Source organism: Ceratotherium simum, chromosome 17, assembly GCF_057802395.1.
Source record: "Ceratotherium simum simum isolate JZ-2026a chromosome 17, ASM5780239v1, whole genome shotgun sequence".
Taxonomy (NCBI): Eukaryota; Metazoa; Chordata; class Mammalia; order Perissodactyla; family Rhinocerotidae; genus Ceratotherium; species Ceratotherium simum.
In genome coordinates this window covers 36,135,005-36,148,393 of record NC_141916.1, presented here as the reverse complement: position 1 = coordinate 36,148,393, position 13,389 = coordinate 36,135,005, and the positions used below count along the sequence as shown (strand labels likewise).

The 13,389-nt window shown below is 35.6% G+C and overlaps 1 protein-coding gene across 4 annotated transcripts in view; it reads left to right on the top strand.

The window, feature by feature from the left end:
* The window catches only part of RASSF8 (Ras association domain family member 8), a 127,105-nt gene that overhangs the window by 61,712 nt on the left and 52,004 nt on the right, over positions 1 to 13,389 (top strand). The window contains exon 1 of one of the 4 annotated variants that reach the window (XM_087442663.1): positions 5,950 to 5,968. The exons of the other annotated variants lie outside the window; for them this stretch is intronic. The gene's annotated coding sequence lies outside the window, so the exon portion shown is untranslated. Of the gene's footprint in view, positions 1 to 5,949; positions 5,969 to 13,389 lie in introns of those variants that run through there. 4 annotated transcript variants of the gene reach the window in all.

Here is a 13,389-nt window from a genome sequence, read left to right as displayed (position 1 = left end):
TATTCTTAAAGTGGTTTTTAAAATAGCTCTAGAAACTTATGTACTTGCTTAACAGATCCATTTTTTAATTTAAAAATTCTTGACATTATATAACTAGACTGAAATTTTATAACATTCTGCTTTAATATTTCTTATTGACAAACAAATAAAATTCATGAGCTAAAAGAAACTAAACTAGGGGCTGGCCAGGTGGCGTAGTGATTGAGTTCGCATGCTTCACTTCGGCAGCCTGGGGTTTGTGGGTTTGGATCCTGGGCACGGACCTACACACTGCTCATCAAGCCATGCTGTGGCAGTGTCCCACATACAAAGTGGAGGAAGATGGGCACAAATGTTAGCTCAGGGACAATCTTCCTCAAGCAAAAAAGAGGAAGATTGGCAACAGATGTTAGCTCAGGGCCAATCTTCCTCACCAAAAGAAAATACCTAAACTAAAAACAGAAGTTTATAAAACCAAAGATGGATTCCAGCATTAGTAGCCAAACAGAGAACATGATTTTAATTTCTTAGAGGATTATAAAAGATGTATGGAAACTGAACACTTAAGACTATTTAAACTTGAAATCACTGACCAGAAATTACATAGGTGTGGGAGAACCAGCAGGAAGTATCCATAGCTGACCCTGTGTGGCTCTAGTTGTACCCCATGCCACTCCCAGAGGAAAGAGGACATTGAATGGATACTGGGCCAAACAAAGGATATTCGTCTACTTCCAGAAGAGCCTTTCACTGCGTTTGGAAAATTGATCTGGCCCCTCACCTAATGTCTGATATTGACCCTTTTGTAGTCAGTTATTTAGAGTAACTAGTTTATGAGTGGCTTGAGTAGATATATCCAAAATTGCCCCAATACGCCTTTCTGCTCTCAAGAGCTGGACTAAATTCTAGTGAATCTGAACCGCTCTTGCATCATGGCAAAGTGATACTGTTGTCTTCTGCCTGGTTTGGCTTGGTGGTGAAGTGGTACGCTGTCCTTGAATCAAGCAAACATTTAGAGGAGGTCCTTTGAGTCATAGGTGGCATGGGGATGGACTGCACAAAGGTGACGGGAGAGCTGGGTGGCTCAGGCTGTTATGTGATGGTCATAACTATCCCTTGAAGAGTGTCTCCAGTGTGACCAACAGATCTGTTTAACAAAATTGATTATAGTGCACCAGCAGTGGTATAGCCTGACCACTGGAATCGGGCAACATATATATTCTCTTGTGGTATGTTCATTTAAAATAATCTTAGTAATAGCAAGAGCATGTCACATGGAGTAAGCTTGCTTTTTAAAAATAAGAGGTAACTATCTCAAGTTCAGTGAATGATAATTATGACTTTAGGAATGCTAAACTCATACTTTTTAAAGAAAGTATGGGCATTAAAAGTAAGACTTTTTGGTGTGTAATAAACTGATGTAGAAGAAATTTCTAAAAGAATAATTCTAAATATAGTTTGAGAAGTGGCAAAATATGAATAAGTATATATTTCCCAAACTGCCTACCCTGATGGATACAGCATCCATCTGCGTGTGAAGTGTGAAATTATATATTAAAGAAAAATGTAGTCTCATTATTTTGTACTCATAACTCTTAGAAATGGCTTTGGTGCAGCAAAATCCAAACTTTTGCCTCCTAGAGCAGACTATATAATGTAAATGTTCTTCGTGCATAGGCCTATGTAGAAGTGTGTGTGTTTGTGTGTGTTACTAAATTGAGGTAAAAGATAACTTGAATTTTAAAAGGATTCTTGACTGTAGAAAAAGATTTATCATTTTGCAGAAGGACACTAAGTTATTGTTCTTTTAAAGGAATGTTTGGATTAGATAAAAACGTACTACGTAGATTTTAATACCACATGTTTAACTGTGATGTTTTAGATAATTTTCTCGTAAAGGGGATTTTAATTTTCTGGATATCCATTGTTTGTTAGTGGTTTTTAAATTGTGTCTCTGGAGGTACCTCAGGCCTGCAGATTAAAATTTGCAGCTTTATGGCATTTGTCTAAGATGTAACAGGAAGGAAATGAACCTAAGGATCTCATTTGGTATATATCATAAGTATATTCTTGTCACCTTATACAGTAAAGGAGTGAATATTATATGGCAAAAGAAATAAGTTAACAATCTTAAATCCTTATGCTGGATTATCTGGATGGGTCCAAATGCAATTGCCTCTATCCTTATATAAGAAGGCAGAGGGCGTTTTTGAGACAGAAAATGATGAGGCAGTGGGACCATGGAGGCAGAGATTGGAGTGATGTGGTCACAAGCCAAGGAATGCCTGGAGCCACCAGAAGCTTGAAGAAGCAAGGAAAAGATTCTCTCCTAGAACCTTTGGAGGGAGCATGGCCATGCTGATACTTCGATTTGGCCTCATAATTGAAACTGTTTTGGGCTTCTGGCCCCCCGAAATGTGAGAGAAAAATTTTTGTTGTTTTATGCCAAGCAGTTTGTGGAAATATCTTACAGCAGTCCCAGAAAATTAATTCACTTAGTGCATGGACTGAATGTTTGTATCTCGCTAAAATTCATATGTTGAAACCTAACCTCAATGTGATAGTATTTGGAAGTGGGACCTTTGGGAGGTAATTAGGCTTAGATGAGGTCATGAGGGTAGAGCCTCTATGATGGGACTATTGCCCTTATAAGAAGAGACCAGAGAGCTAGTTATCCCTCTCTCCACCATGTGAGAATATAACAAGAAGGTGGCCCTCTACACACCAGGCAGTGGGCCCTCATTAGACACCAAATCTGCTGGCAACTTGATCTTGGACCCTCTAGCCTCTCACTTTTATTCCTGTGAGAAATAAGTTTGTTGTTTAAACCATCCAGTCTATGGTATTTTGTTATAGCAGCCTGAATAGGAGTCACTAAGTGACTTTGACACTTAGTAATGAAACAATTGTAAAAATAAAATGTAAACATAAGATAAATCAACCATAAGAGAAAATATTTTACAAAGAGATTGACAACTATTCTTTAAACGAGAATGTTGTATTTAGTGATGGTGAGGAGATAATGAGACAGACATTATCATACACTGCTGTGAAAGTGAAGGAAATTTGGCAAGATGGAACAAAATTATGGAGCCATTAGAAACTCCTTTCAAAGAATAAAGTAAAAATATGACTATCATACAATACTAAGTAAAAGCAGGATTAAAGTTTATTTACATTATGAACCAAATTTTAAGTATCTATTTATCTATTCATAGAAAAAGAGAAGTAAAATAAAAAATATACAGTCTGTGGAGCAAATTTGCCTTTGTTTAATCGCTGCTTCTCCACTTCTTAGCTGTGTGACCTTGTGTAAATTACTGAAGCTTCCTAGGCCTCTGTTCCCATCTATAAAATGAGGATAATAAAACAATGTATGCACCTTATAGAGGACTGTGTTAATATTTTCTAAGTACTCAGAACAATGCCTAGCCTATTCTAAGTGTGCAATATATTACTTATTTTTTTGTTAATAATATATATTGGAATAAAAATTTTAAAATCTAGGAGAGTTCTTTGCCAGATGACTTCAAAAACTATTTCCTTCTTCCTGCACTTAAAATACAGATACTGAAGAGAGGCTCCTCTTCTAGAATGGCGGTGTGAGAAGCTCCACAGACCTGCAAAATGAGCATAACTGTGAAAACTATTAAAAACAAATTAAAGTCACTGGATATTGTCCTACAGGTGTACACCAAATGAAGAAACATTTATCCAAGAAAATCTGCTAACGCTTGGTGAGAACAACCAGTATGGCAGTTGAGCTATGACCTGCTCCTACCCTCCACCACTCCCCCCCAGCTCAGCATTATTATAGCTGCACTCTCAACGGTGTGACTAAGAAGATGGGCTCCCTCTCCTTTCATCTCCCAGTGAAAGGATGCCATGTCTTACCCGGAGGGCAGGCTGCCAGCAATTCCCATCCACTCTGGCTTCAAGTTATAGAGGCTAAATTCCTAGTGAGGGTGTCCAAAAGGTCAAGGGCTCCCTTCCTCCACCCAGCCCCTGCTGATAGAATGGAGACTCTCTTCCAAGTGTGGCAGGCTGGGGCCCCAATTGCCCTCACTCTACCTTGCTTGAAGAGCAGAAGTCCCACACCAGGAGAGGCAAGCCAAGAAGACCAGAGGCTACTGCCCGCTCTCAGCCCCTGGAGCAGTGGCTTAGAGATTTTACCTAGGGGAAGAGGCAGTCCATAAGAACAGAGACCACCAAAGCTCTCCCCAAAGGAACTGATTTTGTTTGAAACAATGTGGGGAAATTCAAGTCTAAGGCTGCTCTCAAAAACAATGGAGGTCTCAAGCATAAGCAAATAAGAGGATGCTAGTAGATCTGCTTAATTAAGAGCAAAAAGCTAAACCATAGGCCAGCTAATTCACAAAAGAGGACCAGGGAAAGAGCTAAGAAGAGCCCTCCTGAGGCCAGAACAAACCTCAAAGACTGGCCGAAAAAGCTACCACTGCCCAAATTTAATTTGATCAGACTGAGGAACAACTTATGCCACAGAGCATTGTTTAAAACAATAGAGCAATCAGCCAGAAATCAGCTCAGCTAAAGAGCTGAGCAGACAGCTTAACAGCGATAAGGGAGAGAGACGATCAAAGAGAGTCCTGCTAATGTGAGGCTGTCATTTCCTGGTGACCGTGTGCATGCTCAAGACTGCACCCTCTGAGGAGGAGCAACACCAGAGGCTTTGCACTGCAGGGGAAATAGACAGTTTAGCCAAGTCACTCAACAAACAGCAAACAACAACAAAAACAAGCCCCAAAGAGTAGGGAAGAGGAATCAGTATCCCGAGTTTATACAATATATTATGTCCAGTTTTCAGCAAAAAACTATGAGACATGAAAAGAGACAAGACAGTGTGACCTATACACAGGAAAAAAAAGCAAGTAACAGAAACTGCCTGTGAGAGGACTCAGATCTTGAATTTAACAGAAAAAGACTTCAAAGCAGCTATTGTAAAGACGTTCAAGAAACTAAAGGAAACTGTGCTTAAAGAAGTAAAGGAAGCTATCGTGACAGTGTCTCATCAAATTGAGAATATCAATAAAGAGATAGAAATAATAAAAAAGAAGCCAAATTGAAATTCTGAAGTACAATAAAAAGTACAGTAACCAAAATGAAAAATTCACTAGATGGGCTCAACAGTAGGTTTGAACAGGCTGAAGAAATAACTAATGAACTTGAAGATAGCTTGTTAGAGACCATGCCATCCAAAAAAATAGAAAAAAAGAATGAAGAAATATGAACAGAGCCTCAGAGAAATGAGGGCACCATGAAGGTCACCAACATCTGTGTAATGGGAGTACTGGAAGGAGAGAAGAAAGAAAAGAGCAGGAAAAAAATTGGAATAAATAATAACTGAAAATATCCCAAATTTGATGAAAAATGTTAATCTATATATCCAAAAAAGTTGGCAAACTCCAAGTTGGATAAATAAGAAGAGGTCCACACCCAAATGCATTGTAGTAAAATACTGAAAGACAAAGAGAAAAATCTGAAAGCAGCAAGAGAAAAATGACTCCTCACTTAGAATGGAATCTCAATGAGATTAACATCTGACTTCTCATCAGAAACAATGGAGGTCAGAAGTATGATAAAGAAAAAATTATCAACTAAGAATCTTATGGCCAATAAAACTATCTTTCAAAAGTAAGGTTGAAATAGACATTTCCAGATCAACAAAATTTGAGAGAATTAGTTGCTAACAGATTCACCTCACGCGTAATTCTAAAGGAAGTTCTTTTAAAAAAAAAAAAGAGAGGAAAGCATAATGTGAGATCTACACTCCAAATGTCCAAGTGTACATTACAGTGTTGTTAATTATAAGCATGATGTTGTGCAGAAGAGCTCTACAGCTTTTTCATTTCACATAACTGAAATTTTATACCTATTGAACAGCAATTCCCCATTTCCCCCTCCCCCTATCCCCTGGCAACCACCATTCTACTTTTTGCTTCTATGAGTTTGACTGCTTTACCTTCCTCATGTAAGTGGAATCATACAGTATTTGTCTTTCTGTGACAGGCTTATTTCACTTAACATAATGTCTTCCAGATTCATCCATGTTGTAGCATATCATAGGATTTCTGTCTTTTTTATGGCAGAATAATACTCAATCACATGTATATAATACATTTTCTTTACTCCATTCATCCATTTGTGGACATTTAGGTTATTTCCAATTTTGGCTATTGTAAATAATGCTGCAGTGTACGTGGAAGTACAAATTTCTCTTTGGGATCCTGATTTCAATTATTTTGGATAAATACCTAGAAGTGGGATTGCTAGATCATATGGTAGTTCTATTTTTAATTTTTGGGGGAACTTCCATGCTGTTTTCCATAGCAGCTGCACCATTTTACAACAGTGCACCCACCAACAGTGCACAAGGGTTCCTGTTTTTCCACATCCTCACCAACGCTTATTTTCTGTTTTTTAGTATATATGTATATATAATAGCCATCTTAACAGGTGTGAGGTTATATCTCATTGTGGTTTTGATATTTATTTCCCTGATGATTAGTGATGTTGAACATCTCTGTATATATCTGTTGGCCATTTGTAGGTCATCTTTGGAAAAATATCTATTCAAGTCCTTTGCCCACTTTTAAATTGGGTTATTTGGTTGTTTGGGTTTTGTTTTTTTTTCCTGAGTTGTAAAAGTTCCTTATATGTTTTGAATATTAAGCTCTTACCAAATACATAGTTTGCAAATATTTTCTCCTATTTTGTAGGTTGCCTTTTCACTCCGTTGACTTTTCCCTTTATTGTGCAGAAGCTTTTTAGTTTGATGTACTACTCCTACTTGTCTGTTTTTGCTTTTGTTGCCTGTGATTTTGATGTCATATCCAAGAAATGATTGGCAAGCCTAATGTCTTAAAACTTTCCCCCTATCTTATCTTCTAGGAATTTTACAGTTTCAGGTCTTATATTTAAGTCTTTAGATCCATTTTGAGATCATTGTTGTATATGGTGTAAGATAAGGGTCCGATTTCATTTGTTTTCTTGTAATATTGTATATTGTATATATTGATATATTGTAATATATTTTGAAATCACAAAGAGTGATGCCTCCAGCTTTGTTCTTCTCAAGATTTTCTTGGCTATTGGTGGTCATTTGTGGTTCCATACGAATTTTAGGATTTTTTTCCCTATTTCTGTAAAAAATATCCTTGGGATTTTGATAGGGATTGCATTGAATCTGTAAATTGCTTTTGATAGTTTGAACATATTGACAATACTAAGGCTGCCAGTACATGAATATGGGATGTCTTTCCATTTGTTTGTGTATTCTTTAATTTCTTTTATCAATGTTTTGTTGTTTTCAGTGTACAAGCCTTTCACCTCCTTGGTTAAGTTTATTCTTAAGTGTTCTTTTTGATACTATTATAAATGGGATTGTTTTCTTAATTTCTTTTTTGGATAGTTTGTTGTTAGTGTATAGAGACACAACTGATTTTTGTATGTTGGTTTTGTATCCTTCAACTTGACTGCATTCATTTGTTAGTTCTAACAGTTTTTTTGTTATTCTTGATTCTTTAGGGTTTTCTACATATAAGATCCTATCATCTGCAAACAGATAATTTTACTTCCTCCGTCATTTGGATGCCTTTTATTTCTTTTTATTGTCCAATTCTCCTGGCTAGGAATTCCAGTACTGTGCTGAATAGAAATGGCAAGAGTGAAAATCCTCGCCCTGTTTCTGATTTTAGAGGAAAAGCTTTCAACATTTCACTGTTGAGGATGATGTTAAATGTGGCTTTTCATATAGGACCTTTATAAGTTGAGGTAATTTTCTTCTATTCCTAGTTTGTTGAGAGTTTTTTTATCATGAAAGGGTGTTGAATTTTGTCACATGCTTTTTTACATCTATTGAGATGATCATGTGATTTTTATCCTTCACTCTGTTAATGTGGGATGTCATGTTAATTTATTTTCATATTTTGAACCATCCTTGAATTCTAGGGATAAATCCTACTTGGTTATGGTGTATGATCCTTTTGATGTGCTTTTGAATTTGGTTTTCTAGTATATTGTTGAGGATTTTTGCATCTACATTCATCCGGGATGTTGGCCTGTAATTTTCTTTTCTTGTACTATCTTTGTCTGGCTTTGGTATCAGGTAATGCTGGCCTCGTAAAATGAGTTTGGATGTGTTCCCTTCTCTTCAATTTTTTGGAAGAGTTTGAGAAGGATTGCCATTAATTCTTGTTTAAATGTTTGATAGAATTCACCAGTGAAACCATCTGGTCCTTGAGGATTCTTTGTTGGGAGATTTTTGATTACTGATTCAACCTCCTTACTCATTATTAGTCTGTTTGGACTTTCTGTTTCTTCATGATTCAGTCTTGGTAGGTTGTATGTTTCTAAGAATGTATCTGTTTCTTCTAGGTTGTCCAATTTGTTGGCATGGAATTGTTTATAGTAGTCTTTCATCCTTTGTATTTCTTTGGTATCAGTTATAATGTCTCCTCTTTAATTTCTAATTTTATTTGAGTCTTCTCTCTTTTTCACTTAGTTTAGCTAAAGTTTTGTCAATTTGTTAATCTTTAAAAAAAACTCTATATTCATTGATCTTTTTCTATTTTTCTGTTTTTTATTTCTGCTCTAATGTTTATTAGTTCCTTCTGTTTCCTAACTTTGCACCTAGTTTTTTCTACCTTTTCTAGTTCCTTGAGGTGTAAAGTTGGGTTGTCTATTTGAGATCTCTCTTCTTTTTTAATATAGGTATTTATCACTATAAACATCTCTTTTAGTACTGCTTTTGCTGCATCCATAAATTTTGATATATTGTGTTTTCATTTGTCTCAAGATATTTTCTAATTTCTCTTTTGCTTTTTGACCCACTGGTTCAAGATGTTCTATTTAATTTCCACATATTTGCAGATTTTCCAATTTTCCTTCTATTGATCTCTAGTTTCATTCCATTGTGGTTAGAAGAGATACTTTTTATGATTTCAATCTTAAATTTGTTAAGGCTTTTTTTTGTGACTTAACATGTGATCTATCCTGGAGAATGATTCATGTGCACTTGAGAAGAATATATATTCTACTGTTGTTGGGTAGAATGTTCTGTCTATGTCTTTTAGGTCCATTTGGTCTATAGTGTTGTTCAAGTCCTCCATTTCCTTGTTGATCTGCTCTGGATGATCCATCCATTGTTGAAAGTGGGGTATTGAAGTCCCCTGCTATTATTATATTGCTGTCTATTTCTTCCTTCAGTTCTGTCAATGTTTGCTTCATATATTTAGATGCTGTGATTTTCGCTGCATATATATTTATAATTCTTATGTCTTCCTGGTGAATTGACCCATTATCATTATATAATGATCTTGACTCTAAAAATATTGGCAAATGATTGGACATTTATTTGATTAAAGTTAAATACGTAAAATATTTGTCATTTTTCATGACTCACCGCTTAACCACTTTTACAATTAACCAGTCAATTACCATTCTCAACTGTAGTGGATGAGAGGCTTCTGCTCTGTGGTTCTGGACTTGGAGCTAAGAACTTGCTGGAGATTAGATTTGAAAGTCATTGTCATTGATAAAATTAAACATTTATTAAACATCTATTGTGTGTTAGGCCTATCAACATGTAGCTAGTAGTTGATACCATGAGAATGGCTTTGGTCACTCAGGGAGAGGCTGTAAATGAGTGCCATAGAGGACAGATCCAGAAATTCAGTAGTCAATGTTAACTTGAAAAAGAACACCACACAGTGATAACTACTGGAGATTGACCAGATGGATGGGAGAAGCCACGGAAGGGAGAAGCCATGGAAAGGAGGATGTAAGAAATCAAGACAGGAGAGTGTTTACAAAGGAATGGTCAGCAGTGCCAGTGCTGTAGCGACATCAAACAAGGTACAAGGAAAGAGTAAACTTAGTGTGAAAACATGGCCCACCAATCATGAGATTCTTGGTGAGCTGGTTGGAAGTATTTCATTGGTAAAGGGAAGACAGGTTATAGTGGATTTTGTGAGATGAATTATAAGAATTTGAAGTCATGATTAAATTTAATTTTTTGCATATTTTAAAAATGTTTCACTCAGAACTTCATTCCCTTTCCCCATATTCTCTCCAATATAGATGATTTTATTTTCTTAGAGCCTTTCTCTATTTTCTAAATATTCTGTAATGAACATATTTTACCTTTGTAGTTGGGGAAAAAAGTTATGTATCCAAAAGATATAATGATATGCATTAGCCTTATTTGCCATTATGTTGGAATACAAAACAATGTTTTCTAAACAAGTATTTCACAAACTGCTAAGGACTTCTTCTGGGCTACTAAATACCTTTTCTTTGGGATTTCCTTTAGTGCTACATGGAATAAGAAAGATTTGTTTTGGAAGGTTCTAAACCCCTGGGTAGTCATAAGAGTCTATGCTGAATTGTCCTTTGGCTGCTGTAATCCGCACACATGAAATTATAAAAACCTACTCCAATGCTTGAATTTTACTTCTACCTGTGGCTACAGTACAGTGACAGTAAATGGAGAGAATTGGGCTCTCCTTACCCAATGGAATAGAAACAACAGAGACTGAAACTTTTGGTTGTCAGCTCTTCCTTGTATTATATGTGAGGTGGGGTGAGTGAGGAAGATGTTTACTGACCACATGCTTAGTGCAAGACACTATCATGAATTAAGAGTTTCTTTCTCTCCAATTTGATTGTAAATATATATGTTGAACCTTGAAAGAGCCCTGGCTAATTTGCTTTTTCCTTAAAGCCAGATTTGGTACACAAAACTTAAGTTTGACATGCAAAACTAATTTTAAAAGCAATATAAATCTTGACTGCAGTCTTTAGCTGAAAAATGTTCAGGAATGGTTATATTTATAATATACAGTAAAAATTTGTAAAACCTCTTTCATCCGGTTCTCTCCATTGTTTCTCACTAGCGTGGTAGCTGTTCCACAAATCTTTCTTCTCCCAGGGATCTGCATCCCCTCTGCCTGTCCCTCACTGTTCGACTTAACTCTTACAGAGATCATTTTAGCCTCAGGCTGTTTTCAGTTCTAGTCTCTATTACCTGCTTTTCTGCCTGAAGGGGAAAGGTGAGGGGGTTTCAGTCCTCGGATATGGTTTGGGTGGGGAGAGAATATTGTGAACATGTGTATTTTTTTATTGTGTCCTTGTAACAAATACACAATAAGTGACAACTGCTTCACAAACCCTGCTTTTCATCTGTCTGGGGAAGGGTGACCTCTGGTGGCTAAAACAATAAGCCCCAAATTCAAGAGACATAAAACTTTAATTATCTCATCTCTGCTCAAATTGTGTGCATATGTTCATGTTTTGTCACTTTTTATAATGTCCCATTTACTCATTGCAAGTAAATCAATGTCTTTTGCCACTATATATAAATGCTGCATGTTTAGTTGCTCATCTGCTGTGCTATGTATTCGTGATTGGCCTTAATTCAAGATCCAAAGTATTTTCTTAACAGAATATCTCTTAACAAGACTGTCTCATTGGTACTCTTTTATATTATTAAAACTTGAAACTTTTCTATTGCTTTATTATTATTATTAGTGATTATTCTAATTAAAAAAAACAGTTTTATCTACTGGTTAAAGAAACTATCAGTCTCAAACTATGCTGTCTTTGAATCAGCCTTCTAACCAATATATAATTGGGTTGCTTCCCCAGAGATGTTTATCCTTAACTTGTTTAGTCCATCAGTAAATGGCAGCCTAATTGTCGATTTTGTTTTCATGTCAATCTTCACTTGTTTGGTTATTTGTGCCTCACTCTGTTTAAAAGGATTTAGGGCAATTTACAAAGAAGCACACTATTAAAAAGGTAAAAAATAAATTTTAAAATAAAAACGAGGCAAAAGGGATAAAGTATCTTTCTCTTGGGATATAGATTATGCTAGAGTATGTCTAAATTTTCTCAAAATTTATTTTAATCCATTTGTTTCCTAATGTGTAATTGATAAATGTTAAAGTGGTTAATACAGTTACACTTAATGATAAAATAATTCTGAGTAGTTTTTCCCCATGATCAAAAGAATGCTTTATTCAGGAGAAAAGAAAAACCTGTTTTGTTCAGGAGCCATGGTTTTCACATTTTTTCTGTAACAGTTTAAATCTACAGTGTTTCTCATGCTTTATAATCCCAAGTAGAGAGACTGTGAGAAGCAGAATGAATTCATTCTGCATAATTGTACTTGTTTTAAAAGAACTTTCTCTGAGGTTCAGTAGGATGACCTTTTAAAACAGCTTGTCTGGATAGGATGGATTCTATTCTTTTGTAATCCAATATTGAGTTTTGTCTATCATACGTAGAATTATTTTTACAGCCTCAATGCTCTGCAGAACTATTACTAATGCCACAAGCATCTTTGCTGAGATGTTTGGTATGAAACAGACATCCTATGTTACTCTAAATGTAGTAGAAAAGTTTATTATTCTAATTAATAATATTTAACTTCTTTTGTAAACTCAATAGGTATCTTTGAATTTCTCTTTTTTCCTAAAATTAGATTTTAAAAGATAAGCAGCCCCAGATTAACGTCTAGAACAAAGTTAGGACTCAAAAAGCATTTCCTCACACATACTGTACAGACAGGTGGTTAGTTTTCAAAGTTAATTGCGTATCACAAAATATATCCAAACTATGGCACAAAGAAAGCAATACATTCAAAGGCCAGACTATGCTTAATTATTACATTTCTTGGACCATTAACTGCTATTCTATTGATAATCTAAGACCTCTTAATTTCATAAATACAATGATGCATTATTTTAATATATTATTTCCTATAGAAACATAGTATTTCAATGTCCTATATTAATAAAACTACAGATAATCTATAGTTGGTTACAGAAAAAATGTACTAATTACTCGATATTCGCAAATAACATCAGTATCAGTTTTAAAAGTATCAGTACCATGGAAATGATTTGTAAAGTACACATATTCTCTATAACACTAATGCTACAGAGTATGCAGAAAGTGTATATCCAATTACTGTTTACCGAATTAAAAAAATAATAATAATTGTATTTTAATCACTATTGTTTCCTCTCCTTATCAAAAATATTCACTATTGAAACATACTGTTAGAAAATCCACTATGCTCCTTGATGTAAAGAGGAAAAAATGGCATGTTTGCTGCCACACCTCTTATGGCTGCACTTCTGATCGAGTGTTCAGCCAGGTCATCATCAGGGTTATCTTCTTCCATATTATCATCCAGTCAGGGATCTACAAACTGTTTCTGTAGAGGGCCAGGTGGTAAATATTTGGGGCTTTACTGGCCATATTGTCTCCGTTGTAACTACTCAACTCTCACACTGTAGCACATAGCAGCTATAGACAGTACCTGAATGAATGAGCATGACTGTGTCCCAATAAAACTTTATTTACAAAAATAGGCAGCAGGCTATA